Genomic DNA, 6,745 nt, shown 5'->3' on the forward strand with positions numbered 1-6,745 from the left:
CTGTATTAGAAAATTAACCTGTAACAATAATAGCTCACTTTGAGTCATACTGGAAAAAATTAATAAAATCTGAAATAATATTCTGAGAAAACAAGTATTGTATTCTAGTAGTCTATTCTTTTCAATGTAATCATACAAGAGGCAGCAGTTTTACAAAGACTTATTGAGCAAGCAAAAATCCGTATATTACAGTCTTACGTTTTCATCTTCATCCAATTTCTTTTTTTCTTCCTCCTTATCTCCCGATCCATAATTTGCTGTAAAGTGAATTTTACCTATCATATTTTTTGGTTTTTCAATGGATAGGCGTAACAGTCTTGGTAAAAAATGTCTTGAAAACTATATTGCACAGTGTTGTGCAATTACACACTGTTTTAAAGTTATTCAATGTTTAATAAACAACTCTCTGTCTGTTAGGTATTGTCCGGTGAATATCAGCCCAAGAGCTGATATCAGGACAATAGTTGAAAGGGATGATTCGAGCACTGGCGATCTTTTAACAGCAAACTCTGCACACCTATAGAATATGGAGTGACAACTTTTCTTCAAGTTCAAGAATTTATAAACAGAAATAAAATGAACATCCAGAGAACATCACTATATAATGCTGTTTATCTGAATTAAAACTATATTTCAATCAACAAATCCTCTCTACGAGGCTAGTGAAACTTAACTAAAACTACTAAGCAAAACAAATATAAAAAGAAGCTAAGGAACTATGTACACACAAAAGAAACAAAAGACAAAATAAAGTGGTTGATCATCATCATAAGAATAATTCAGTGAACCCTGGTTCACTGCGGATCTCAGTTAAAGAACCAAAGTTCATCGTAAAGAATGTAAATTGAGGTTAAATTAGCTAATTCAGAACATTTGGTATGTGTTTCAACCCATTCACAATGCAAATCCTAAATTAAACAAAATATTATTTGATGACATAACATTTTAAAGAATGATTTTCTGAGTGAACATCAGCAAACTTCTAGAAAGCTCAATTTTATTAATGCAATTATACCTCCGGGAGGCTAGGGGTTGCTGTAGTGGTCGCTAAAATCGACTAATTCTAAAGTTAAACAAACCACCTTTAAATCGCCATTAATATTCCATATTAATATGGTAATAACGCTCACAGCACTATTGAACAATGATGGAGTGAAACAAAACAAACCTTATGTTTGAAATGAACCATAGGTGCTTGTCCGAGAAGGGCGAAAGTCACCGGAAGCTAATAGCATTAGCTAGCGGACATTCGGCACTGATTTTAAAAAGCTTCGGCTTTATTTTAGTCGTAATGAGCGGACTGGAAAACACAAACATCAATATCCCATCAATGTATAAAACCCTTGTGGAGATAACGTTTGTTTTAACCGTAAATCATACTCGAATTACGTTACCAATGGCATGGTTTGAAGAATGCTAACAGGAGCTACGCCAAACCTGTCGGTGCCTCTGGGTGGGTTCGGTTCACTTTGGGCATCCAAGGGAAAGCAGTACTCCAGAAAAAGCAGCGGGCATGCGGCTCTGCGGCTAGCTGAAACGTGGTGGTCGGAGCAGGCTGCTCCGAGGTCCTACCAGCAGTTAAGTCCACTGCATGCGAAACTCAGCCCTGCAGCAGGCGACTCCCGATCAGCCCCCGTCTCAGCTTAACCTGGTGAGGAAAGGAGACCACTCCACGCCATCTCATGTCAGCTTTCCTGCAACAGTTGACAAAAATAAAACTGTTTCGGCATAGGGACGCCTACACTTCGGCGTCTAGCAGACGTGAGACTGCAGACTTAGCTTTGATTCGGCCGTCAACGAGAATTCCTACATTTGTCGTTCCATTGAACCAATGGGAAATGAGTTTCACAGAAAGCTCATTTTACTCAACTTTTGAGTCTTTGAGCCCCATGCGGCCCGCATGGCTGGCTGGTACCCCAGGGCGGACCCTCTCCTTGAGAGTCCACCGGTTAGAAGAGGAAATAAGTGAGGTGCAGCCTGGCCTTATAGAAGGGCACCCTGCTGTGAGAGGCCGCCTATGCGTGGATGTGTGAAATTCCTTTGCTTACAACCCATTTTGATTTTTCCTCAGGCTACATGTTATTTCCAAGTCAATCTGATTTTTGCCCATGGCCTGATGGCACAACAACAGGCAATATCTCTTTCAGTCGACCCAATACAAATCAAATAACACTTACACCTGGAAAGTGTACAGTACAAGTTTTGAAGTTAAATATTATTTTTTTCCCACATACACGCCATCACAATTACCCAATGTGTAAAATTAGTTATCCTCCATTTATCATACTTGCCTCTATAGGATGGATTAGTCAGTTTATGAGAGAGTGATTCAGGCCGAATCCTTTGGCTGTGCGAGTGAGCGTGACACGCTACAAGCTCTTTTTCACCTGTCTACTTTGCTGAATCTCCGCCGTAATCGATGCATTAGTGAGAGAACATGGGCTAACTTCAATATGTATTGATTTCTTACCTTAGAAGACATTTAGCCTCTAAACAAAAGACCTGTGTAGTTGCAGCTTTTCCTCTTCTCCCATGCACGTGCACAGCACTGTCATTTCAACTTGTGGCCCAACGGGGGAGATAAAAAAAAAAATATACAAAAATCTGGATTAAAACATTTCTGGGTTTTTTTTCTACCCAGAAAAGAAGGTGAAAAATGACAATGTTTTTCAAGGCAAATTTTTGTAAGAGTTTTTTCATGTAATACTTTGTTTTAACACTAGAGGCACTGTAGTAAAACCACAGACCTTCAGTGAGTGCCGTATTCTTCAAATGGATAGTCAGAGGCCTGGGGTCTGTTCTTCGTACGTCGCAAACTCAGTTAGCTGGATTTGATTGTTGACGATTTGGCATGATCTTGGATTGTTTGGTTCTTCGAAAGACATCCTGCACTTGTTGTCATAGCAACATGTGCGCAAGCTTAAACCTGCTCGTCAGCAGGCTTATTTCATGTAAACAGGATTAGATCGCAGCTTTATAAGCGGAGGAGATAGGGAAGTCTGTCCAGCCAATGCACTTGGACCACCTAGTGGCAGAGGATGGGACAGAATTGTGGAACACCATTTATTAATGTTTAATAAAAGACGAAACAAATAATGCTTAGTTCCTGTCGTTTTATTTAAACAATTCTTTATAAAGAAAAGACAGCAAGTCATATTTTGCTAAGAGATAGTTATGTAAAGTCAGCAATACTACTGTCAAATGGTGTATTATAACTTACTCTGAAGGCCCTTTTGAAGCAACTCGATCTTTAGTGCAATTTTTCTCTTTTTCAAGTTATGGAGTTCAATTTCTCCTCTAAATTTGTGTTTTTTTCAGGTCAAAATACAATTTTTTTTGTTGAAGATGCCGTTTATATAGGAAACAGATGGCAACCTGTGTCATTTTGTGAAAGAAAAAGAAAGGGTGAAACATGCCTCATGCAACAAAAGTAAAAAGAACCATTTTTTTCCCAGCCTTTTTCTTGGTGGCTGTTATAAACAGACAAACACATCATTTAATAGTGGCTTTTAAAAAAGGAGGAAGAAGTTGCTTTTTAAAATACAGTGTAATAATTGAAGGCTACAATTTTGTAGAATATTCGTGTACTTCACTTTTTTCCCCATGTTCTAGTGGCTCCCGTGGAGGCTCTGACATAAAAGAACAAAGTAAATATGAAATTATTAAAATGCAAAAATACATACTGTAGAAAGTGATAGAAACATCTACCATGGACAGTATTTACACATTTAATTTGTCTGCCCCATTTTGCCAGCCCTCTCTCCTGGCTTTAGCAGACTTTGAGGTGTTACCTGTCGTTTTAATTAATGACTCAAATTTGGCATAACCTTCCATTAAAAGCTCGTGTTCTGCTTGGGAGAAAAATTGTGCGCATTCTTTGGCCACGCTGAACAGCCAATAGCAGCTGATTATTGTTTCTACTATCTTTACATTTCCCCTTTTAAACAAACGCATGAATACGAAGTTATCTCAGATAACTAATTCCTGCGATACTAATCATAAACAACAGGTGTGTTCGAAGAACCCAATTAGCCGGATCATGATTAGCCGGATGAAATCATCTTGGATGTGTCATTTGATGTCGGATGTTTTAAGCAACGTACAAAAAACGGACCCCTGGTATCCAAGAATCAATGTCCCAATTTCTAAATGAGATTTTTGCAAAGTGAAATAAGGTAAAATGATGGTACAAAAACAGTGTATTTGTTGGCCATGATATGTTGTTATCGTATCGACCTTGTATATTTATGACCAATATAGAATTAATTACAGTGGTGATCCAGGATTTTTGTGTGACTTTCGACAATATCATGACTGCTCTATCTTAGGATGAACACTGTATTTCCGAAAAAAAATTAAAACCACCTTTCAGTAAATGCTTGTCATAACTTGTCACAATAAATTAGACATCGGTTTATAAGTCTATTTTTTCTTCTCCACCGACATAAAAACGCATGCATGTGATGCTGCTCTCCTCTATGCCCAGGCAATGTCACATCCAAAAAGCTTCTCTGTTCCTGGGTGCAGCTTGGTGTGATTGCCATTTCATCCAGAGTTAAAACTCCTGGTTCCAGCTTAATGTGTTGCAGTCTTCTTTGCTGGTTTCTGATGTCATGGAGAGGAAGACCCATGCCCTGAAGAAGCATGGAGCCTGTTGAGCATGCTGAAAAATTTAGTTGAATGGGTTTATTTATGTGCATTTGCTCCATCTAATGTCTCTATTGTTATTTAAGCCAGTGGCCTTCATCTGATCTTTGGTAAAAATATGAGTCACATAAAAAAGGAAAATACATAATGATTATGTGTTCCACAAAAAATAATTAATCCTGGGTTATCAGTCAAAACATCTACAACCCCATATTTTCCTCTAAGTCATTTAAAACGTCTTTAAAATTTTGATCACCTCTGGCATTCAGCTCATTTACCATGTGATACCAGATAAAACAAGCCAAATCACATCTGCTACATATGTTTTTTTTTTTTTTTTTTTTGGAAATATAGGAGTAAGTCCTGAAAACAGTGATATTCATGTTTTGTTAAAGGATAGAACTGAAGGTGATCTGGAGCAGGGCAAAGCTGCATTTCCACGTTAGAATGCAGAGAACAACTGAAATTACTTTAAAACTAGTAATATTGCTCCTTTTTAGTGCAAAACTTTATTAGAAGCTCACCTGCACCGTAGCTGGCTGCGCCACCCCTTTGATGGAGAGAAAAGGTATTACAAAAACACACACGGGGAAAAATCTGCTTGTGATTTTTATTTTTTTTTTCCACTTCCCTTGCAGTGCTGCTAACAGAAAAAAAAGACTTAAACCAAGAGATTTTTTACTTTTTTTTATTTATTTTTTTTGCAATATGTTGGTAGAGAAAATAAAATAAACCTAGTAACCCAAACCGAATTTTCTTTTCTTATGTTTTGGGGGAGAAAAAAAATAAACTTACAAATCAAAACCAAGAGGTTTTTCCCACTGTTGTTTGAGTTTGAAAATTGTTTTAGTTTCCTAATGGCTCTTTTATTTAGCTGTTATAAGTGAGACAAAAATAAATAAACAAATAAATACAAATAATCATTAAAGCATTCATATTTAATTATGATAATAACATAGCATGGCCAACAACTACACTGTTTTTGTACCTTCATTGTATCTTATCTTACTTTGCAAAAATCTAATTTAGAAAATGGGACGTTGATTGTTGGAAACCAGGCCTATGACTATCCATTTGAAGAATACAGCCATAGGGGAAGGTCTGTGGTTTTACTTCCGCGCCTCTAGTGTTATAACAAAGTATTACAAGAACAAACACAAAAATTTGCCTTAAAAAAGTTTTTTTCATTTGCCTTTCAGGGCAGTAAAAAGATTAAAAAAAATGTAATCTAATTTTTGTTTTTCACTTACCTTTCAGGGTTTCCGTACTGACTGTAGTGTGAAGCGCTTTGGGGGTTGTTGGACTTGATAAAGCATTATACAAGTACAAGCCATTTACCATTTAATCAGAGGGATGAATTCAGTAATCTGTATGTCTTCCTTCATTACCACATGGTTTTAGAAGCTTTTATCCTTCTAGTCTCTTTTGTATATCTAAGACTAGTTTCCTGCCTTTGAAATGCTGATGGTAGATACAGCAATTATACCAGTGCATCTGCCAGTCCATATGGGTCACACTGCTGTGTATGATCATGGTGCTATGTTGAAAGTTCATGATCAAGTAGCCAAATTGGTTTTCCTATTAAATTATGTGATGCAATGAGAGCAATGGTTGCAATGCATGTTTCTTTTTCTGTCAATTTAAAATATCACCTTTTTTTTTTTTTACCATGTCAGCTAATGATTTCTTACGTAATGCTCATTGAAAACTAATGGTTGTAGGGCTATGCGTGAGCCTGAATCTCTAATCATTACTTTGAAGGCCTTTTTCAAAGGTTCCTGCAAGAAAGAAAGTAATAAATAGTCACAGATATATGAAGTCTTTCAGAACTGAATAATGACTGTCCAAGAATTGATATAAACGCCCAACAATGACTATATATTGCTTGGTATCATCGACCAGCTGAACTTGTTTTTCGGACAAGCATGTATATCTTTTTGAATTGTTCGATCATCTTCATATCAATGGTTTCTATCTTGGGGACACTTTTGACTTAAAACAGAAAGGAAAAGTGTTTTAAAACTAACATCATATAAAACTAGAAGCAATAACCATACTTATTGTCAGAGGTGGATAAATCTTGCTTCAGAAATTATAA

The sequence above is a fragment of the Fundulus heteroclitus genome, chromosome 4 (assembly GCF_011125445.2).
Source record: "Fundulus heteroclitus isolate FHET01 chromosome 4, MU-UCD_Fhet_4.1, whole genome shotgun sequence".
Lineage (NCBI taxonomy): Eukaryota > Metazoa > Chordata > Actinopteri > Cyprinodontiformes > Fundulidae > Fundulus > Fundulus heteroclitus.